This window comes from Arvicanthis niloticus, chromosome 23, assembly GCF_011762505.2.
Source record: "Arvicanthis niloticus isolate mArvNil1 chromosome 23, mArvNil1.pat.X, whole genome shotgun sequence".
In the NCBI taxonomy this organism is placed as follows: Eukaryota; Metazoa; Chordata; class Mammalia; order Rodentia; family Muridae; genus Arvicanthis; species Arvicanthis niloticus.
The window spans coordinates 9,236,347-9,260,070 of record NC_133430.1 but is presented as its reverse complement, the minus strand read 5'-3'; the positions used below and the strand labels follow the sequence as shown (position 1 = coordinate 9,260,070).

The 23,724-nt window shown below is 44.7% G+C and overlaps 1 long non-coding RNA gene across 35 annotated transcripts in view; it reads left to right on the top strand.

Annotated features, from left to right (window-relative positions):
- Positions 1-3: 3 nt before the first annotated feature.
- Positions 4-23,724, top strand: part of LOC143436776 (uncharacterized) — a 54,316-nt gene continuing 30,595 nt past the window's right edge. For 13 of the 35 annotated variants that reach the window (XR_013106615.1, XR_013106610.1, XR_013106614.1 and 10 more), the window contains exons 1-8: positions 40-200; positions 2,322-2,452; positions 3,517-3,600; positions 9,168-11,276; positions 13,414-13,563; positions 16,408-16,495; positions 20,722-20,796; positions 22,530-22,616. This is a non-coding gene — a long non-coding RNA (uncharacterized LOC143436776). Of the gene's footprint in view, positions 201-2,321; positions 2,453-3,516; positions 8,133-9,167; positions 11,277-13,413; positions 13,564-16,407; positions 16,496-20,721; positions 20,797-22,529; positions 22,638-23,724 lie in introns of those variants that run through there. The other 22 variants (XR_013106606.1, XR_013106603.1, XR_013106583.1 and 19 more) reach the window with 21 other exon arrangements.

Sequence of the window (23,724 nt, the reverse complement as noted above, 5' to 3'; positions counted from 1 at the left end):
TTAGAGAACTTGCAAAATTTGTAGATTTTTTTTTTCCAGAATGGAACTAACTGGAACCCTTCATTTTGCAGCCACGGCTCACTGCCCCTTAGGGGGCAGGGGGCTCGTGATTCCTGAGGGAGCCCTGGTCCCTTTCAGGGTGAGTTATCCTAAATGACCATGGAGAATCAGCAGCCCAGATTCTGTGCCCTGCCAGTCTGGTAAGCGCATCTCTCTTGTACTTGGTTCTTTTGAGGGGAGGGAGCTTCCTAGAGGAGTGCAGGTCCCACATCTCCAACAAGCCGGTATCCTTGTCTCTAAGGGAGGCTTAGTTACCTGCAGAGAGGCTGCTGGCCATTTTTATGCCCCTCATGGGGGCTAGAGCCCCAGGGAAAGCCCTTTTAGGAGGTAGAAGATTTTAGAACCCTGACTGTAGCTACTAACACCCTCTGAAAGATCAGGGAAGCAATGTTCAGATGTATCTGAAATAGAGTAAAAGAGAAAATACCTGGTAGAGTTGAAGAGTCCTTGCCCCTTGCAAAGGTGACTGGTAGAGGGGCTTCATGCTCTCAACCCATTTATAAGCCCTTCTCGTTATTTTGGAATTCAGTGTAAAACAAAGGAAAAGGGCCAAACAGGAAAGCGGTGTTGGGAAAGTCGCCCCCTCCCTGCCACCCCCCCCCCCCAGGGTGGGTGGTGTTTTCCTGGAGGCAACTTTAGCTTTTACTGGTGTTGTCCTCAGGCTGTTTCCCCATGGAAGTAACCCTGAACTGCAGGGCAAGCTTAGGGAGTCTCCATCTGAATATTGTTTTTTAATCTTTTAAAAATTATATAAATTATATAAATCATATAAATTATATATGTCATAAAAATATTTTGCATATGTAAAATCATTGCCTATTAATTACAAGGTATTCACAGGTACAGAGCCCACTCCACAAATTGTATGGACAAAATAGCTGAACCTCAAGTGATTACAGACCAGCTATAAAGGCAGATTACTACTTAATGCATCTCAGATTTTATTTTTCCCTGCCTAAAGTCATGGCAGGAGACTGGTCTGCATTTCCTCAGACTAGGCAGTAAATGAAACAGCGGGTTTGCAAGGGCAGACAAAGGTGGATGAGCCTTCCGACTGCTCAGTTTAGAAAGGGTTAAGTTTTTTTGTTGTTGTTGTTGTTCCGGGGGTCTCTGAGCACCAAGTGCTTCTCTGAAGATGTGGGTGTAATCATATTATGTTTGTCACACACTCAGCCCTATGCACACTCTGAGATCCTGACAGCCCTTGACAGCTGCAGAGAGCCTCACTAGCTAGGTGTGAAGCTCAGTATATGAGCGAGACTCGGGGTACCTAGGAGAGATGGGGTCTTCTGAGGAATTCAGCGTGCTGTGCACTACCTCGATGATTTAGTGATGCTGATGGCAGGACCCTCTGCGTTAGACTCCGAAGGTACATGGTAATGTGGATTGCTTAAGAGTCAAACTGTCAGGGCACGTAGCAAGGCCCCGGCTCTTTGCCAGCAAGCAGGCTCCACAGTTGAGACACATGCGGCTGCTGTATTTCTCTAGAGAACCGTGTCCCTTTTGCCAGCATCTATCTCAAGTCACATTCCCCTGGAGTTCCCATTCCATACAGCTAATCCCCTCGAACACGGGCCAGCGCGTTAGCTTTCTGGGCCTCTTAAGGACCAAAGAGGAAAATGTTCCCCCATGGGTACATTGCAGCCTCTGAGGGTAGAATTGATAGTGAAGTCATTGCCTTAGGCTCACACCTGCTGGCTACATGTCACTGACAGGCTGCACCAGGCTGGGGCTTCAGTGCAGAAGCACAGGAAAAAAAAAAATTTTAAAAGAAAAAAAAAAAAAAAAGGAAGAGAAAAAGATAAACCTTGAGTCCCTTTGTGTTCAGAACTTGCTTTGGGCACCCATAGCTTACTCAGATTTTGTCGGCTAAATTGCTCCTCGCATTTGATTTTTGATTTTTTTTTCTTTTTTGTTTTGCCAGTAAAAACATCCAAAAGAATAAACAAGAAAAAAAAATCCACCAAAAAAAAAAAAAAAACCTCACCATGCAAAATATTTATTGCAATTGTACAGCAAATGAACTGCTAATTAATTTGCTGTTTGCTAAAAATCGCTTGCAGTTCTTGGCCCCTCCCTCATTCCTAGCCCCCTCCTCAATTTAGCTGCTGTGGTCCTTCTGGGCTTTTGCATTTTTCTGTACATTCTGTCTAAACACACATTTGCAGAGTCTACGACTTTGTTTCTTTTGTACAGAGGCTATTTCAGAGCTAGTGCTGTCCCTTCAGCGTTTTGTATCTCCTTGTTTTCCTCCCCTCCAGAATGTGCTTGACAATAACAAAGATCCATAGCCTTTCTGATGACACCCAGCACCTCGGATTCCATACACACCGGAGTTGATTTAACCATCTTACTGCCACCCTGAAATCTGGGGTCCTTTATTCTGGCAGGTGTAAGTAATTGCTGAGTGCTTTGGGTCTGGGGAGACAGCTCACGAGTCCTTACGACATTATTACAAATGAATATATGAATGCATACATTAGCGGAGTAAAAGGCAGTGTGCCTCGGACCAAAGATGGGAAACTGTCTTGGAACAAAAGATCATGATTAATCTGATCCATTGTAAAATCCAGATGTCCATTAAAAGACAATAGGTTTACGCGTTTCCCTCTTTTTAAGAGCTGTTTAATATTCCGGTGTACGTATGCAACGCCCTGTTCTGTTATTGAAAATGCCAGCTGTCCTGTTCCCTTCCCGGAGTGTGCGTGCAGATAGAATCCTGGTCATCAGGGCAGGTCATGGGTTCCTGTTTGTTCATTATGGTATTTAAAAAATAGAGCCATGAATACATCAATAAAGTGTTATCTACAAGGATCAGCGAGGAGGGCATGGCACACACCCATATTTTAATTACTGTGATACAGCTCAACTGATGGCCGATTAAAAGGGCCTGAGCTGTTTTCATTTTATGCCATTGCTGACAGCACCACGGAGAACATTCTGGCAGCTAAGCTGGTGAAGGCATCCCTGACTGTGTTTGCCCCAGCCCCTTAACGGTGGGATTGCTTAGTAAATGCTTCCTACGGATTTATTTTCATTGAGCCATCTTTCTAACATAACATTTTGTTACCATCAGCCTTCCAGTCAGTCCTTTAGCTGACTTCCCAGAGCTTCCAGGATATAGTTCCACGGGAGAGGAAAAGGGGAAAGGGAAAAGCCCAATACAGAAGTCCTTTGAGCATCTGGCTTAACGGTTTATACCCTCCTGATGCTCCCTCATCCACCCCTTTCCCCCTCAGGAGACATTGTGTTTATGCTGATGAATAGGCTTGACACCCATCTCGGCTAGTGTCCCTATGGTTAGATGTGTGCCCCACCCTGTGTCCAAAATTTCCCAGACTATAGTCTGAAATTGTGATGCCTTGCCGATAGGATTTCTTATTCTAAGGCTTTTTCCCCTCTGCAATTAACAAAATGGGTCGGAGGTTAATCACCATGTTCTTTGGCCCCTTCCAGAAGACCCTTTTGTGTTTCCTGAGACTGGCTTCAGAGACCCCCCCCCTCTAGGCAGAGGGCCATGTCGCCTGCTGCGTGGTGCTGGTGAGTCTGCATATCGCCGCAATACCGCACAAGGATTGCCACACTCCTGTGCACACACATGTACACACATACACCTCATACTCCTGATGAATTTTACATTGTGGCTATAATCTATCACCCTGCTCCTTGCCCTCTAGTCCCAGGATGTAGAATGGGGAAAGATGGCTTCAGGGACAGATAAGCTATAAAATATACAGGGCTGAGAGTGGACATTTGTGTCTTTGAGTCAGCCTTGCCTCTAGGGTCAAAGGCCTGTGTGTGGAGGGTGTGATGCTGTATGTACCCTTTCTTTCTCAGTGTGGGAGTAGGCTTGTCAATCATAAGTAGCCATTTTAACTCCTATTCAGATACAGAATGGACTCATGCTGTGTGTCTTTGGCTAGCCCAGGAGTGTCTCTGTGCTTTGGTTTCTTCCTTTCATTTTTTTTTTTTTCGTAAAAATCCATAATCTCTCTCACAGAGGCCCATTGAGATGTCACTGAGAAAAATAATTTATATAAATCATTTGGCATAGAGACACATGCAGGGTACACAGTAAAATCCTTCCCCAGACCATCCTAGCCCAGCCCAGGCCAGTCCAGCCCAGCCCGGCCCAGCCAGGCACCTCCCATACCCTCCCTCTTCAAGGCAGCTTTCCCTTTTCAGAGAAGATGACTGACAGACAGACGCAAAGCCAAAAGCCTCTAGAATATATAAAGCCCCCCCCCCCCCGCCTTCCCTACCCAAGCTTCTGACCCCTTATAGACCCTCCCAGGGGACCCCTGTTCTTTCTCAAACACCTGGGGTCAGCCCAGCTGCCCTACTGCTTTTAATTGGGGTCTCCTGTAGTTTGGTAGGGAGTGAATCTTATTTTCAAATAAATAAATAAAAGAAATCAGATTGCTCACAGGCAGCGTTTGGAGGCTCTTATTTCACTGCCTTCAGCAAGAATGATTCCCGAGAAATAGTGGGGGTGGTCTCCAGATGATCTCCCCCCCCCCCCCCCCCCCACAAAGCTTAGCTTCTCAGTGGCACAGAAAAGCCTGGCCCCTGACTCACTGAGCCTTCTGTGTGCTGAGCAGTTAAGGGGAACTGCGACTTGCCTGTCGCCCCTTACACAGAAGGGACCCTCCTTGGTTGCCTGCACAAAGGCGCCTCTCTCTTCAGTATTTTCTTTCTTCACTGGTCAGGCAGATGCTTCCTCCATGTGCGACCCTGTTTCCCACATAAACCCATTTCTCAACCTCCTCAAGCCTGTGTTTCATCCCAGTGCCTTGAGCAACAGGAGTTATCAGTGGTGGAGTGTTCCCTCCCTACCCAGCAGGGGCTAAAGGGCTTATTGCCCTGTGACCCCAGCTCCTGGGCTGGACTTTGGGTGACTTTTCAAATTCACAGGTAATCACATCTGAGCCCTGTCAGGGTCTTTAGTCACCTCTAACCAGAAATATTTATTCACAAACTTGTGAGAGTTTGTGTCAATGCACTTCTGCCTGTATGCACGCATAGACACAAGCAAGCTGGGCCCCCAGGGCCCTCTCCCCACATAAAACACCAAGGGCAGTGAATGTCACATTACCAAATGTCAAATGTCCACATCCAGAACTCTCAACAAATCCTTTAATCATGAAACAATACCATAACAATGCCACCAATAAAACAATCCAACGCCAAGGCTCTCGGGGTGCAGACTGTCTCCCCCGTCTTACAACCTTTACAGAGAAGCAGCCAGGCAGTCTAAGTGGACGCTGGCTCTCTAACCTGCAACACGATGCTGCCCCCGTTTGGCGGGTCACAGTAGCTGAACGACCTTGAGGCCCCCAGATCAGCTTGTCAGGAACTGGACAGTCAGTCAGCAGAAACCCGGGGAACTTTTCTCAAACAATTCTGTCATTTTGCATTTCTTTACCTGTTGTTTTTAAAATATTTTTCTCTGTTGAGATGTGTCCCCCCCCCTCGCCCCCTCCCCCAAGGTTTAGTCAGGTAAGGCCATCTTGATTATTTCACAGCCAGGAAACATCAGCCACCCTTACAACTATCCCATGAATGTACACACTCACACATAATACACATACACTGGGTACAAGCACCAGAACAACGACACGAGTCTCCCATAGAAACTAAATAGCACAGGTGTGTCTGGCTGAGAGGTACATCTGCTAAAAGCCCCTGGTGAAACCCTCTCTAATAGACTAGCATCACTGGCTACAGACACCAGTGTGCAGGCTCCTTAGTTCTACCACTGAGTAATGTGGTTTTTCAAGCTGCCCCCCACCACCACCCCCCAGCCTATTCAGGTCATGGTGCAGCAGCCATCTGACTCTGTGGCTAGGGTCTAGCCTCCAGAAAAGTGGTCTGCTTTTCCTATGACCAGCTACTAGCTCAGCCAGCCAGACCCCTCTTTCTTTGCCCCCCACCCACTTTACCAGACTGTTTACCTTAGAGATGACTCAGGCCGGTACTCCTGGACCTAAAATCAGCCCGAGAAGACTCTTGGCCACTCCAGGTGGCCCTCCCTTAAGAATGATTTGCATAGCTCCCACCAACCCCCACTTTCCCTAAGCCTTCCCCCCCAATCACAGTGCTTCTCCCTCAGTGCCTCAGTGGTACCTGCGCCACCAATCAGGGTGCCATTGCCATTTATCCCCTGTTGAGGTCACACCAAAGGTCACCCACCCTTGTCCTGACCCCAGCCAGGTCCTCTCCAGCCAGCCCCACTTGTTTGCTCTGGACCGGGCTCCGTGGGAGCTTCTTACTAAAAGCCTATCCCTTTGGGCTGCCAGCCAGCTAGAGAAACCTGCTGCAGCCTCCCCATCACGTACCGGCCTGCCTCTCTGCTCGGGTGCCTCCAGTAGGAGTGAGCTCCCTCTCCCCAGCAGCCTGCTTGGGGGCTCACGCACTGAGACGCTCCTCTCAGCCCTCCCCTGTCTTCTGAATCAGCCTCCGCAGCTCCACAGCAGCCTGCTTATGTCTCGGCCCTCAGGTCTTTTATAGGAGGCAAGCTCCCTCTCTCTCTTCAGGGTCCTCTCTGTGCTGTCATGAATAGCAAAACCCCCTCCCACCCTGAGAACAAATTTGGGGCCTCTACACCTGTCTGGGGGTGCTTTTCCTTTGCTCCTGTACACTTGGCTACTGAGCCTTTTGCCTTGCTGTTCTTACAGCAGCCCAGGGGAGGGCGTGGTGCTCCCCTCAGGAGAGGGGGGGCCAGCTGCTCTGTCTCTAGCTGTTCATCAGCTCTGAGACTCTCTCTCTCTCTCTCTCTCTCTCTCTCTCTCTCTCTCTCTCTCTCTGCCCCTTCACCAGTTGCTAGGGAGAAGCGTCTGAATGCAAAGCCCCCTGCTTTTTTTTTTTTTTTTTTTTCTTCCTGACTGAGCAGTGGCTGCCTGGCCAGCTCCGTTTGACCTGTAGAAGAGGGAGCTGCAGGAGCAGCTGCAGCAGAGCCAGGGGGCTCTCAAGCTGCACAGCTAAGCTTGACTCTCCCTCTGTAGTCGGGAGGCCACACAATTCCCTTTAGTTTTCAGAGTCTCAGGCTTTCCCTGTGAAATGGAGATGAGAGTTTTTCTCTCCCCAGCTTGAAGTGAGGACTGAAGCAGATGAGAGTAGCTTAGCCTCCACCAGACACTTCATAAACGCTTGTGTAGTCCACAGTGGGATCCAGGAGGAGGGCGACATGTAACAAGTGTCATAAGAGAGAAAGCAGGCTGGCCTTTCAAACCCCATGCTGCATACACCGCTACAATATCTCCTGGCAGAGGCCCCTCTGCAGGCTTAATCACACAAATCAAGCCAGCCCGGAGGCAGCTCTTAGCCTGGGGAACTCACGGGAGATGCAGCAGGCAGCAGAAAGCCCTGCAGAGCCCACCTCTGAATTTACTAGCATTTGCATGGTTTATAACAGCATTTGGGGGAAAGCAGAAAAACACACAGAGAGACACATTCCCTCCTTGTCACTCCCTTGAAGTGACAGCTCAGATAGGGAGGTTTTGGAAGGGAAGGCAAGCATGCATAGGGCTTGGCATTGCCTGTGGGAAAAGGCTGACTCTCCACTCATTCACACCACCAGACACTGCAACACTCTTACCTCCTAGGTCACTAGGGTGAGGTTAGGGTTAAGTGATGATGTCAGTTGGCCGGTCGGCCGATCGCTCGGTCTGTCAGTCAGTCGGTCGGTCGATCGGTCGGTCGGTCAGTCGGCTTCCTGTCTTCAAACTGCAATCATTTTTATGAGATAACAAACAGGAAAGACTTTGCCACACACCAATGCAATCATGGGTGGGCAATGGCAGTTGGGATTTATGTCACCCTAGACGAAGCCCTGAGCTGGGTGGGCTGCTGTCTCTCCAGAACTCACATGGGAAATTTCACAAAGAGGAGGAGTCTCATGATCTACATTGGATTGGTAAAGACACCATGGCACAGAAAGGCAAAGAAGTCCTATACTCACCGTCTCTCAGCTGGTGTGAGGCTGGGCCAGGATGGAACCCAAGGCTCTCCGAGGCTCCCCACCACACCCTGCTGCTGAAGACTGCCTAGCAAGGCTGTGCTGAATGGTGTAGGTGGGCAAAGAATGGATTGACTATTTATAAGCACCTCCCAGCAGTCCTTGAGATCTCAGCCATTTTGTGGCCCAATCCCTTTGAAGGGCAGGGTCACAATTAGGGGTAGGCACCAATTAGCGGAGGCTTATGAAAACGACATTATTAACCTGATGCAGAGAGGGCCCTGTTCATCTGCAGTCAAATTATAAATAGGGAGAGTGGGGGGCTACGGCTTCTCTGTGTTGACAGTAAGCTAGAGAGCTCAGAACTTTCCAGGTATCTGGTGAGCTTCCCGATGAAAAGTGTCAGGTCTGAGTGGCTGGGGCTTGAACCTGGGAACAGAGACCTCCTAAGGCAGCCCTCTCACACTAGGGATGTGTCTAGTATTGACCACTTTATGGTGGGGGAGCCCCTCACCCCCTCCTTAGACAAAAACTTAGACCCTGGGCTTCCTCTCATCTCAAGTTGCCATCTGTGAGAGAGAAATGGAAAGCAAACCTTCTGAGAGACAATTCTATTCCTGTGTGATAAAGAGAGGGGAGCCAAACATCATTCAAAGAGACATCCCACTCCCACAAACTTTCCTGGCCATTGCTATGGCTGCCAGACACCTGTCTGCTTGTCAGAGCTGTATTCAACAGGAGAACTCAGGCAGCTTCCCTTCCTTCAGAGGGAGATGTGGAGGGGGAGAGAGGAGGGGAGAGGGGACTCTCAGAAAGAAGCAGAAAGCAGAGTTCTGCATCGGATAGGAGTTGGGCAACTTAAGATTTGTGCCAACTCACGGTGCGGTGGAGATGGTCTGAAGTCTTCAAATGGCAGCCAAGAGTCTGTGGCGCCCCCAAGTGCCACAAGGGGGCTGCCTGGGCTACAGTTTTTTTGCATTCCCAAATGAGGAGGGGGGAGACATGAAGAGGGACCTACGCTTTGGCTTTCTGCAGCAGCGCTTTTAATTGCAGCAGATGCGGAGGTCGCAGGCGGGCGGGCGGGCGGGCGGGCAGGCGGGCGGGGGGCGACAGTGTCCCGGGGTGGCTTCAGGCTGCACCTCTCCCACAGAGACTGTGCTGCAATGCAGCAGGAGCTGCGGCGCGCGAGCGGCTGAGGGTCGGAGCTGTCCGGTGTCTGCTTCCCAGAGTGAGGAGTGAAAGATGCAGGAGAGGGCTTGCAGGCAGTGCGAAGTGGCCAGGCGCCCAGGAAACCCAAGGGAAGAGTGAAGATGAGGCCAGAGCCTGTGGCTTTTGCAGGAGGGCCAGAAAAGTGTGGGCTCTGGGAACGATGGAGAGTCATAAGGGGTTAGTGGACCAGGAGGTCTTTGGGGTCTCAAGGTGAGTCAGTTTGCCGTCCTATGACTAAGAGTAAAGCGAGGGGGGCTGAAAGCAGCCGAGGCGGCTGCAAACAGCTTTGGGGGTTGGGGGGAAGCATCAATTTTTACCTTTCCAGCAAGGCTTAATTAAAAATAAAATAAAAAACAAAACAAAACGAAAACTAGACAGTGTGGCTGAGCTGGTTACTCGATATATGTGACAGGTGACAGTGTTGTTATCTTAACTAAATTGGCACAGTGTCCCAGCAGGAAGATGCACAGGCTGCTGGTTCTTTAAGGAGAGATGCTGTGGGGTATTTACAGCTGCGGGGGAGGGTCTGTCGGGGCTGGAAGGGCATCAGGGAGTAGATGGTGTGCATCTGGTGGGTGTCTGGTGCTGGAGGGGCCCCCAACACTTTCCCTTCAGTCCCCCCCCAATTCGCAGGGAGTGCTTCTTCAGTCCCCCCGTGCCGTTTCAGATCGTTGTAAACCAGCCTCAGGACACTGTGCTTCATTTACCTTGAACCCAAAGCCCCCTCCGAGCTGTTAAATGTCTCCCTAGACGCTTTCCGCACCTCACTACTTCATTTTCACTTGTTGATTAAAAAGAAAGTCAGAGTTTAGTATGGGTTTTTTTTTTTTTCAGATACCACAAACAGAGAAAAAGATGTGTTCTTAAACAGCACAGTTTTAACCTGTATTTTTCATCATTTAGATGTAATGTCCAGCAAATTCACCCACCCCTCTGCTTCATCTGAGACCTGGACACTCCCCTCCCCACCCCTCGCCGCTCCATTCCCACTGCCCAAGCCCTCATTTTTTTTTTTTTTTTTTTTGGACTGTTTTGAAGTTAATTCTAAAGATCTTTTCTGTGCATCTTAGACTATTTGTCTCTAAGCAGAGCCGTTTTCCTTCATAAAAATATAAAGATAGCCATTCACAATTTGTAAAATAAAAATATATGTGACACCATTACCACAATTAAAAAGTTAACAGCTTTTGTTCTTTCTGCCATCTAACTTCTACGCAGTGTCCAAATCTTCCTGATGAACTCATAAATTTCTTTTATGATTGGCTTATTCAGATCTCTGTCCAAAGTACTTCCTGCACTTTCAAGGGGACTGTGGGGTTCTCAAAGGTAAGTGCAGCCTGAAGTGCAGAGCTTTAGACCAAATCCAACCTCAGTGAGCCTCCGTTTTTCTCGCTAAAAAGAGAGCCAATTCTGAGAGCCTCCCAGGACCACCAGGCAAATTAGAGACAGGTACACACATATCCCCCAGCCTCATTTCAAACGGAAAATAGACGCGGCTTCCAACAGCTGTTACTTGAATTATCTGTTTTTCCCGGAAACCTCTAAAGGAGTTGGACTGGATAGACGAGAGAGAGCTGGCCATGGTCCACAAAACAAAAGGCGCCTGGCAGGCCACTGCCCCTGAGTGATTAGCCACCTCTCAACAAGGGTCGCCTGCAGTCCCGGGGGCCAGGTCCGGGACCCCCGCCGGGTGCTGGTCCACTAGATGGCACTCTCTGCTCTATGTCCATGACTAGGAAAGACCACTCCCCAGTGAGCTCCGGCCACAGCCGAAATAGCCCATCCCAGGTAATTCTAAAGCATCATCTTCACATGTTGTGCAAAGCACAGCGGCTTTTCTCCGCGCATTCATCCCAGCCCAGCAGCAGAAACGCAGACAGCGAACACTTCACAACAATTTTCTGAGACCAAAACACTAGATTGCCCACCCCCTTTTAATTCTCAGCCCAGCTACATCTGATTGCTTATTATTTTACAGACAAGGGGATGAGAAGGGGCCAGGCATTTTCTCAAGATCGGCTAGTAAGCAGAACCCGGGGCTGCAGCCCAGGTTTGTCTAATCCATTTGCAAAATAGAGACGGGGGAAGGATGGAGGGCCGGGGAAGGATGGAGGGCCGTTCTGATGGATAGGTTCCTGGATAAGGATGCATGAGCTGTACAGGGAGGCAACTGTATGGATGATAAATGCTAGAGAGATGGTGCATGGATAAGCACAGGTCAGCAAGCTTCCCTGTGGATGGGAGATAGATAGATGGATGAAATAAAATAAATAGACAGTTTCTCACCAAGATTAGAGGCTCCCTGGCTCTTCTAGGACCCCTTTTTTCTAGTTTTTTGCTAGGAAAATACTTGCCTTCTGCTGACTTTCCGACTGTATCGTTATCTCAGGTGTTTCTGAGATAACAGGTGTCCAGGGGACCCGATCAGTACGACCCAGTCCCAGCTCTGGCTCTGGAGCAGCTCACTGGCAGCTCTCAGCTCCTGCCGCTCTCACGTGTGTGTGCTGAGCAACAGCAGACTGCTGCCTCTCCACAGCTCTCCTGGATGACTAAGCCCAGAGCGCTGGCCTCACGCTCAGCCCTCCTCTTGAACTTCGTGTTCTTTTATTATGCTAGATCATTGCAGCCACCCTCCATGATGGCATTTTCCACTGTCAATCAAAAAGGGGCCGGAACTGAGGCTTAGAGATGAAAAAGACTGGTCCCCAACATCATATACGTGGCTGATGCAGAACCAGCCTCCTTTTTTCCTTCTAAACCCACACTTCTGACAGATTTTCTTTCCTCTATGGCCACACCTAAAAAAATCTGCATTTCTTAATATTCCCATATATCAGGGGCACCCTTTGAGGCTAAACTTCTTTTTCAATCAGATTTTGGTTTATTTTCTAAGCAGCACCTTCTCAAGTGCATTCTATCTGTAATTATTACACAAGCAGGGGCCACACGTTCTCTGGCATCCCAAGGGAGAATTGAGCAAGTGAGTTTTTCTGCATTTTCCATTCTGACTGAATGCTAATGGAGCAGGTATTAAAAAAAAAAAAAGGCTCCTCAACCAGAGGGGATTCAATACAAGGAGCAGAGAAATTCTGAGAACGGCCCCTCTGTAGAACTGGCTTCGGTTTGGCAGGCTAGGGTTTGAAAAGCTACATGTGGAACTGGCCAGCAGCTGTCAGGTTCTGTCAATGAGAATTCTGTATGCACATTAACCTGAGTGCCTCAGTTGATCCAGTTTTAATATTGAAATGCCAAAAGCACCTGTTTTGCAATAAAAAAAATTTTTTTTTCTTTTAAGAGGGTCTTACTGTATAGCCCAGAGTTCCACCTGCCTCTACTTCCTAGTCTTAGGATGAAAGACATAAATCACAGTGCCTAGCCACATTAACAGTGAAGCATTTGAAGTGACTTGAGAGACTGGGAGAATGGAACAGTTAAGAGTGTTTCCTGCTTTTCCCGTGGACCCAAGTTCAGTTCCAAAAACTCACATCAGGTATATTTATATTCCACAGCCTCTTCTGTATTGTTAGGTCACTGCAAACCCACATATATGCAGTTGAAAACAATGAAAATAAAATAGGTGAACTGAACCCATAAAATACATAAAAGGGTCCCAGGATATAGTTCAGTTTGTGGAATGGTTGCCTCAAATGCATCAAGCTCTGAGTTTGACCTCCCAGGACCATGTAAAACTGGGCAGGATGGCATGACAGGACTGTGATCTCCACACTCAGGAGGTGGAAGCAGGAAGGACAGATGTTCAAGTTCACCTCTGACCATGTAGCAAATTCAAAGCCAGCTTGGTATACAGGAAATGCTTCTGCCCCCAAAAGGTGCTTTAAAAAAATAATTTTAGTTTTCATATAATCATTATAACTACTGAGATAGGGCTTAATATCTTTGCTAAGAATCCTCACCCACATGGTATATTTACTGCCTAGTTCTGCCTATTCCCTGCTGTGTGACTACAGCAAGTCACCTAACATCTCTGAGTAGCAGTTTGCCAAAGCATAAATTAGGACCTCTGGTATCTTCATACAAATCTCACCACCTGAGTGGGGCTTTCTCCCCAGATAGCTGCTCCTCCCCAGGCCCCCTACCCCCACCCCCACTGGATCTTGTTACAATGTCAGCCCATACCTTGTGCTTATTCAGTCTGAGTGTTCCTTTTTCCTGGCTTTCCCCCACAGGGCTGGCTGATCCTTCTCACAAGATTTTCCCTTGTTCTCGGCATCTAGACCTATCGCCTGGATCAGAATGGGAGGGAGGATGTCTGCTGCCCTGTCGTATCCACACCGGAGGAATGTCTCTGCGTGCACAGCGGGCTGCACAGTGCTCGGGTACAGTGTCTGCATTCAGTAACTATTGGCTAATTATGACTAATTTACAGGACTGTGTGTGAAAGAAACGAGAAATAATGTATGGTAAAGTGTTCTGTGAGCGCTCTGCTCAGGGTGCAGGACAAACAATGCTGGGGCCCCACAGGGGGCTCGCATGACACCTGGGCCCCCCCTCCCCCCGTGCTGAGAGCAGGGTGTAGAACTGGCTTCACTTGGTTCCTGGGAGCCTTCTTCGGCTTTGAGGGGAGAAATAAGAACCTGCAGAATTTCTTGGCAGTATGGGGCTGGAGGGAGTGTAGCCCGGTGTTAGAGTGCTTGTTTAGCATGCAGCAAGCGTTCAGTTTGAAACCCCCAGTACTACATAATAGTTGTGCTCAAAACCTTGCACTCAAGAGGTGGGAGCAGGAGAATCATGAGTTCAAAAGCATCCTCAGGCCAGCCTGAGTTTTATTTAAGAGACCAAAAAATAAAGCAGCCGACAGCATAGACTTCCTACAATGTGGCTCGCGTTTTCAGAAGTGAATCCCTATGGGTGGATTCCTTTTTTTAAAAAACTATGATATTTTGACCACAAAGGAACAGCTCCCAGTGATGTCTGGGCCAAGGTCCTTTTTTCCGTGAAACCCGTGCCTAAGTCTGAGCATAGAGCGAGTTTGACTGTCTTAATTTTTAGGAGATTGGTTGAGCAGATAGGTGTGTGGGGTGGGGCTGTCTGGCAGGGTATGCACAGGGTGGTTATTGCTTTGAGGATAGGTCTGTCAGTCCATGCTTCAGTCTGCCTGGTCCATTGGTCAGTCAGTAACCCTTCACCCTGTTGGACTCAGGAAGGTGCTGCTGTTCTCAGTCTGCAAATGCTACAAGTGCGGGGCCTACGACAGAGAGACCAGGTCACGTCTCTGCAGTTACACAGCTCATGAGTGCCTGCTGGGGTGGAACCTGGTTTGTCTGTCTGTCTGTCACCATCGCTTGGGCGCTGCTGCTGTTGCTGCTGCTGCTGCTGGGGGAGCAAAGATTTGTGCAAGGGGCTCAGAGATGCTGTGGGAGGGCTTCTGCCTGGCTTTGAATAGAATGGATTAACTTTGCTAAGGTACCAGAGCTGTGGATGTTTTGTGGGTGGGAACTTAGCACAGCAAGGCTTCTCAATGATATAGAAGTCACCCAGCTAGTTAGAAGGGTATCTTAGTGTGGGATATTTTTATAGGTTACTCTTTCCTCTTGACTGTGACCATAGGTAGAAGCAGCACATGTGTGTGAGGATCTGGGTTCGAGTCCTGTCACCAAATTAGGATGGACATGTTTTAATATCAAGCTCTACATCTTCAGCAGACCATGGGCTTTTGAAAAACCTATTTCAAGAACCCACGCATGTTTCAATGCTATGTGTATAAAAGGAAGAGGGAATGGGCCATTGTTAAAAATGTTTGTGTGGCCAGCAGGACAGTAGGGACAAGTGGGTGGGATCATGGGACATGGATAAGGCCTGAGGACAAGTGTGGGCTGTGGACCATGGGCTGGGTTAACGTGATACAAGTGGGGAACATGTAAAGAGAGCTCAGAGTAGGATCCAGCTGTTCATTTTATTATTAAAAATTAGAAAAGAACAAAAAAGAATGTCCTCATTCTTTGGATCCATCAGCTATAAGATCTTCAAATAAAGTACCAAGATGGACCCTGGTCTGCTATCCTGTCATTTATGAGCAAAAGGGTCCAGCAGCCATTTTCTGCCTTTCTGTGCCCTGACGTGGCCACTTTAGACAGGTAGCAGGCCTGGTGGGTCTCTCCTCAGGAAGTTATAGGAATGGAATAAAGTGATCTATAAAATAAATTATGCATGATTTAAATTAATTGTGCATAAAATTAAAGAGCATCCTAGGTAGATTGGCGATGAAGCTTTGTTTTTTTTTTTTTTTCTGTCCTGTTGGTTTAATTGACAAATAAAAATTGTATGTACTTAAACTCTGATGTTTTGTGTCCAGTACTACACACTGTACTGCTTTTTTATGTGGGAGGAGAATACCTTGGACATTTTGCATTAATTCTAAATATATGTCACCGTTAACTAGAGTTGTTGCTCTGTACATACGTTTCCCACTGAGAACTTAATGTTCTTACAAATATGCTCACATTCTCTGACCCACTCCTGTGCGTCACGCCCACCGACCTTTACTAACTGCCCTTCCAATCTGAGTTTGTGTGAAGTTATTAAGAGATCAATCATGGCCGTAAGACAGCCCCCACGTGTGCAGTGGTCCCGCACTGCTTGGCGACATCAACTGTATCTGGTCTGCAGTTAAAAAAAGGAATTAAATGAGGTAGTAGATAATGACCAGGTGACACAAGCCCAGGAGTGGGACACTAACAATGTTTTCTGACCAAAAGGTTAATTTTCATTCATTGAGTGTAATTGTAGCTTTTCTAAAAAGTTCTATATGGATGTAGTGAGATGTGTCGAGAGTTGAACTCGGCTCATCTCTGTGTATTTGTATTTAAAATAATGAAAATAATGGGAAGACCAAATGGTCGATGATGATGGGAGTCTACCAGGAATCAAAGATGGCCGTGTCTTCTACTCCTTACTTGGGTCTGTTGTTTCCTTTGTGGACATGAAGTGTAGGGTCAATGTTTTAAAAAAATTTTTATTTTGTGGTTTTTTTTTTTTTTTGGATAGTGAATTCGTTCATATTCGTTAGAACGATGATGAATGAATGAATGAATGAATGAATATGTGCTTGGGTCAGTACCATGATCTGAGATTAATATTATCTGCCCTGCCCACTATTGGCTATGAAGAAAGTATTCCTACTTTGTTTTGTCCCTTTTTAATATCTGCCTTGTGTTCCACAGAATGGAGCGCCTAACGTGAATGGAGGCTAGCCTGCTGGTAGAGACCTTGGCAGTGACCGCCATGGGCAATGAGCCGTGGGCCAACAATGTAAGTAATGGCTAGTTTTGTTATTCTGAACTTGGGTGGTTGGCTGATGGGTGTTTATTGCATTATTAAACATGATTGAGTTTGTAAATAAAATCAAAGATGGCCAAAGCACTAGTCAGTGAGGAGACCGTCATGAACCAAGGGTAATTAATCCAATTAGGCATAATAATTACTGAATTAGAAGTAATCTAGCAGGCTGTTTCTTATGGTGAAAATAGCAAAGAAAAAGGGACTTTCTCATGCTTGGATGATAGCTCAGTTGGTCACGTGCTAACCTTAGAAACATGAGGGCAGTTGATCTGGTGCCATATATAAGAAACTGGTCATGAAGGCATTCTTATGGTCTTAGTCCTTGGGAGGCAGAGACAGGAAGACCTTTGAGTTTCCCTGGCCAGTCAGGAGACCCTATGTCACCAATAGTGCCTAGGGCACAGTTGTCACGTGTGTTCTCTGGCCTTACCATGATGCACATGTGCACCTGCACAGAATGAACACACATGCCAAGAGAAGTATTTATATTCTTATGTACATACACCCGTATGCCATATGTGTGTGATATGTTGCATGACACATATTCTTTTATCTTTCTCAGAATAGGGTATTCATGTATTGTTATGGTATATTAAAAAATGGATACATTTATAAAACAAAATGAATGGGCTAATGATGCCATACCTGATCTAATCTAGACGTGTGCTTGTGTATGAAACATGCCATTCCAGTTATGGTACAGCTTTGTATATTCAAGGACACAATTGGTAGTTCCTAAATGTAAAAACACAAGCTGAATGGTCCAACCATAGGCCAATGAGGTTAATATTATGCAATGATTAAGCTTACTAATTAATCACATAGAGTGCATACATTGCAATTTAATTAGTCATATAATATTCTGGAGGATTATGACTTGTTTGGAAACAAATGGTACATAAAGTATAAGTTAGAGTTGATGTACTCATGTTTATAAATAATTTTAAAAATTATTACATGCACATTGAATGTTTTGCCAGAATCTATGTATTTGTGTCACATGATGACTGGTTCCCATGGAAGTCAGTAAGAGAGTGTTTGGTCCCTAAAATGGAGTTACTGATATTTGTGAACCTCTGCCTGGGTGCTGGGAACTGAATCCAGGTCTTCTGTAAGAGCAACAAGTGCTCTTAACCCTGGGGCACCTCTGTAGCCCCTGTCTTCATATTTCACAATCTTTAGCTAGAGAGTTCAAGACAATTCATAAACAAGTAAGCAAATGAACCAAAAAAAAAAAAAAAAAAAAAAAAAAACCCAGCATTAAAGTAAAGACAACAAAACATTCTTGGTTGTATTGTGTATGTTGCATGATTTGTTTAAACTTTTGACCATAACTGAAGTCCTAGGCTGTTTAGTTTTTGAGTGAGGTGTGAGGAAGAAGGAGATGAAAGGCATCAGGCAAGTAAGATGTCTCTGATGCTACTTGCAATGGTAGACCTTACTTGCTAACATTTCATTTCATTAGAGACAATGAAATCTCAGGGCTAGAGAGAGATCTCTCAGTGGTCAGTGTTACAGATCCCAGCCCCCCCCCCCCACCCACCCCCCCCCCGTGGTAGTCAGCTCACAATTACCTGTAATTCCAGTTCCAGGGGCCAAGATCCCTTTTTTGGTCTCCAAGGGAACCACAAGCATTCACGCATACATGCACATGCACAGATAATAAAGACAAAATGAGTCTTTTAAAACAGAGAAATGATCAAATCAAATGGAAGAGGTGCAGTGTGAGCTTCAGACGATGGTGTTGTGTCTCAAGCCCAAGACTAGTCCAGCTAAGCTCATTAAGAAAAGTACTGTGCCATTACAGGGACAAAGAGCAGATCCTACTTCTGTCTCTTGCATCTTTGTACAGAGAGGAGAATGTCTGTGATTGACATTCTCAAGTGGTAGAATTTAGCTTCATAGAACTATTGAACACTTGATGGAAGGAAGGAAAATTTTCTTTTGCTTAATTTTTTTTATTAATTTAAATTTAAATAACCCTATATGGCTAATGGCTTTTCACTAGTTGTATTAGGTAATTGTCTCATGGGAGCTTTAGAAATACTAAATATGAATAAATAAATACATAATCTAAATGGATGATTATTAATTGTAAGCTAATGCTTGAATTGCTACAAAGAATTATAATTAATATAGTTCTACACAGCTGTAATTTGTGTCTAATTCATGTATTTATTTTTAACTTTTCAATATTTCCTTGATTTCATACCCCATAGTCTATGTGAACTTGTCTCTAATATTGAAGATTTATGTATCTTAATGGGCAAGGATGAAAAAGGTATTGTCAAACTTGTTGGTGGCATGTTAATTGTCATATGAGCGTATTCTTTATGTCATCAAATGGCCTCAACAAATGAGTAGTGAATTCTAATAGGCTCTGAATATAGTTCACTGAGAGAATATTTGTCTAAAAATCATGAGGTCCTAGATTTCTTCCCTAATCCCACACAATGAAATACTCTAGTCTACCTGTAGCACGATGATGATAATATGATAATTCCTCATTAATTCAGATTAACAAAATGTAATCCAGACATGAAAGACATCAGTTCACTTCAACACGACCCAACTCCAGTAACACATAGCAAGGCCACTTTTTTGGTTAGCATTAAGTCATTCACAATACCTTGAAACTACTGTTGACTTAATCCAGTGAAAATGTTCAGAATATCTTGTGACATCAACTTCGAATCAATGAAGGGAATGAGGGATGAAGATAAGTTAGTCCTGAGCGTGGGGTGCCTCTAGCATCAAGACTGTGAGCTTAGCATGGGCTCATGCCTGTAATCCTAGGGCTTTTGAGGCTGAGGCAGGATCCTAACAGCTTTAAGGTTATCCTAGGCTACAAATAGAGAGAGATTCTCTATGCCCCGCTCCCCAAAAGAAAGAAACAGATAAAAGAGAGACATGACCAAAGAAACAAAAAGAATATTAGTATAGTGGTATATACTAGGAATACCAGGAAGGAAGCTAAAGTGGAAAGAAGGGTTAGCATAAACTAAAAAGTAGTGCCTGGGGAGGGAGGGAGAGAGGGAAGGAAGGAATGAGGGAGAGACATAGAGTAAGAGAGACAATCTATTTGAATATGAGAGAGAAAGAGAATATGAGAGAGACTATAAGAGAGAATGGGGGGGGAAGAAGTGGAGGTGGGAGTTCAGGAGAGGGGGACGATTATGTAAAAATTTCTTTGGGAAGTTAGCCCATAGGCACACACTGTTCAATACTGTGATTACTGCCACACTAAACAGTTGAAGTGTCAGTATTTTAACTGAAATGTAATCTACATCTAAAGTTCCCATCATTGCTATCAGTTCTTAAGTGTGTAGATTGATGAGATTTATTTACTTTATTGCATCATTTACTCCACCACAAGGATACATTTTAGAATTGTGACAGAGTTAAAAAAAAAAAAAAAAAAGTAAGCTGTTTTCTTTGTTTTCAAATTCCTAGCTTGTTATTCTTTGAGATTCAGGACAATGAATCAAAATTCTCTGCAATTTTGAAATTATGATTATTTTAAACATACATCTAAAATGCATGTTTAAAGAATAATGCACATTAAATGTTCTTGTAGTTACAAAGAACTACAGCTTACAAGAATATCCAAACAATGTAAGTTAATTTCCTATTCAAATCTTCCAGGAAGGTAACAGCCCCTCATGGAATTCTATGTGGATACTGCCCCTTTCAGGACTTATTTTGAATTGAAGCTTTGCAATGTATTGAGACTATTCAAATTACTTACATGAACTCATCAGTATGTGCTTCATCTTTTTTACTATTCAGTCTTTTCCTCCTTTCTTCATATTAAACTATGCCCATTTACACATATTACATATAACATTATATATAATGCTTACATATACTGTATATATGTTATAGTATAGGATTTTCATATAAGGGAGTTATAAATTATACTATATAAGTTACTACTGGAAGAAGCCAATAAATAAGACATGAACCACTCTTCGGCTAATTATGTGCACATGTAAAAGCTGTGGTTTTGCCAGATTTGATATTTAGAGTCTAAGGTATCAGGATGAGGGCTTAAGGCTGTCTTGCTCCTCAATTTCCTAAAACCTGTATTTTTTAAAAAATTCAAAATTTATATCAATCATGTTAATTATTATTAAAGTGTTTGTCACTCTTTGGATAAAGATTATTGCCAGTTACTAAAATTTTTTACCCCACAGATTCAATTCCATGTACCTAGTGGATGGTTCCTGTCTGAGACTGAGGCTCTTTGGGCCAGAAAGGAAAGGACTCAGGTAAGCCCGATGTTTGTGGTTTTCTTGTGTTGAGTCTTCCTCAAAAGTATGAATGACATCTGCCAACAGGCATAAAAGAAAAGGTTTTCCAGGCATGATGGGTCACTCTTCGTATTCTAGCAACTGGGAAACCGAGGCCAGAGGATTTCTATGAGTTTAGAGCTATCCTGGGATACACATTGGGATCTTGTCTTTTTAAAACAAACAAACAAACAAACAAAAAACAAACAAGCAAAAACAAACAAAAAAAAACCAGTTCCCAAACCAAAACCAAATAGCCACACAAAAGCAAATAAGGCAAAACAAAAACCAAAACCCACACAAAAAGGATGCCATGACTGGGGGATGTGAAGTGTTTTTAGCACAGATGTGACAATCACATAGTCCTGATATTAGCTAGCTAGAAATTAGTCATTTTGTGGTGTTTAAGTCCTTGAACACATCATGTGCACACTTAATGTGCACAATTTTATCTTTCAATTATAAAAGCAAAACAAGAAAAAAAAATGAATAAACCTGCCAGGTGTCAGCTGTTAGTGCCTTTGAGAGTAACTGGTTTTAGCATAACCCAGGTCCTTTAAAGATAAGGCTGAGGGCTGTCACATTCATGCATACAGCCTCCTAAAGTGCTATTCTGTTTTTGTGTTCTGCTGGCCCATCAGTAGAGATCTAATGTTTTGCAGGGAGACCTTAGGGAGGTTCTGAGTGTGGTTCTGTGGGTCTCCAGCTGTGGAGTCTGCAGTTGTACTCTCTCGCCCCATTGTCTTTCTTAAGGAGGCAGCAGGCAGTGTGAGTAGTTAATTTATATGTCCAGTTCTTAGGTCCAATTAATACACATCTCATTTACCTGCACTGGGCACCCGAGCATGAAAATAGTGAAAGATTTTGTTGTTTTGATTTCTGTGATTCATGGGCACTAAGATTTTTAATCAGAGAGACCCTGAATGAAGGGAAAAAAAAATCAATAAATTATGCAGAAACAGTCAGTAACATACAGATAAATAAATGAGGGAAATGCATTGAGCGTGGATTCGTAATGAGAGGTTCTGGGGCTTACGCATCAATACTTTTGATTAAACGGTAAACTGAAGTCTATTAGAGATACACATAATTGGCAGTTCTTGCTGGTGGAAATGCAGGCCGTTGTGGCCTCTGGCTTGTGGGCCCCCGTGGCTCTTGAGTCTAGCTAGGTTGCAGGATTGTGTGAGGAATATGGAGGTTATTACGTATGGGTCAGTTAGGACATCAAAATGTGAAGCAATAGTCATTAGTCATTTTTTTTTTTTTTTTAAATTCTGCGTTCCCCCTAAGCTATACCAATAAAATCTGCTGCACCTCCGGGGCATGTAAGACCAGTAGACATACAGACACACATAAGTGCATTAAGATATCCCTCATGGACATTGTCGGCATGGTAGGAAATAGCTAGCTGTTGCTTGTCCTAAGAAGAGAGAACAAATTACATAAATGAACAGTTTTATAAGTCTGTGATGGAATAGGAATGTTGTCTGTAATGATGCAGGACATGCTTTTTCTCTCATATGTGAGGAAAAGAAAAAAAACCAGAAGGGACCAGCAGAGGTGTGGGGGGTGAAGGGGGGTGGAATAATGGGGACAGACTGTCCTTAGAGTACTTGATATTCATGTATGAAACAGTCCTTTGAGCCCCACTGTTAGTGAGATGAGTATGTGCTGCTCCATCTAACTGTAGTCTTTTTTTTTTTTCTTCTAAGAGTTTGTGCTTGATTTCATCCTGTGGATGCTGCCTTACCAACTGACTCACCCTGACATGCCAAAGGTGGTGGCTATCACCTGTGTGGGTAAGGGAAGCAGAGGTCTGTGTGAGTAATGGCTTCAGTTTCATGTTCTTGGTTGGGGAGGTTGACTCATGGGTGGGCGTTGCTTGGATTTTTCTAAAGTAGCAAATGGATATAATTCACAAGTAAAACTTTCAAATGCCAGTGCTCGGCAGTGATGCGGATATGGTCAGACTTGGGACTGACAGTTGTATGATTTAACACTACTAAAAATCCAACAAAAGAAGTGGTTTCTCATTCATTTTCAGAGTTGCTTAATATTTTTATATGTATGCTGTGGTTTTTTTTTTTGTGTGTGTACCTTTTCACTGATAACACTCAGAGGTTATTAATTTCTTGATGAGAAAGGGTACAGGGTAATTTTCTAGTTGTGTAGATCATGACTCTTTGCTTATCCATGGCACCATCTTTAAGGCCAAAAGAAGGCAAAGATTGACCAACAGTGACTACAGAGGTGATGCAAACTCTGATTGATTTAAATGTGGAAAACGTACACGGATATTGGGGAAAAAAAATGACCAGATGTATTAATTCTGTTGGGAATGGACACTTGATAGATACATAGATGTATTATTTAGTGATGTTGCGCTTAGCCTTTTGATTTATTAATTTATCATATACACATAACAACACATCAATGAATAAAGCAGCAAGCCCCAGGAGAAAGTATATCAATAGGTACACAGAGCTACAAGTTTTCTAAGATGTGTGAATCAAAGAGTTTGGACTAAATAACTTGGAGGGATGACAGAACAAGAAGCCATCTTGTTACTGTTTTAAGCTGTGCTTCATACTCAGGTGAATTTAGTGAAAGACCTTTGTTCTTAACTCTCCCCATCTGTGATTATAATGGGATGGATGCCAGAATGAATAAAGATGGCCAATTTTTAAAAAGAAAAGGAATGAAAATAAACTAGTATTATTCACTGCTGTTACTTTCTGACACACGAAGCCCCATACTCCACAGGGATCAAGCCTTTTTGACCATTCTCCTGAAGGACATGTCCTGGGTCATGAACCACGGTGTTACTGTTTGAATTGTGTTGGGCAGTTGCTGGCTGGTTGTATTTAGACAAGAGACAAATTATTTATATGAAAATGATTGTTTGAA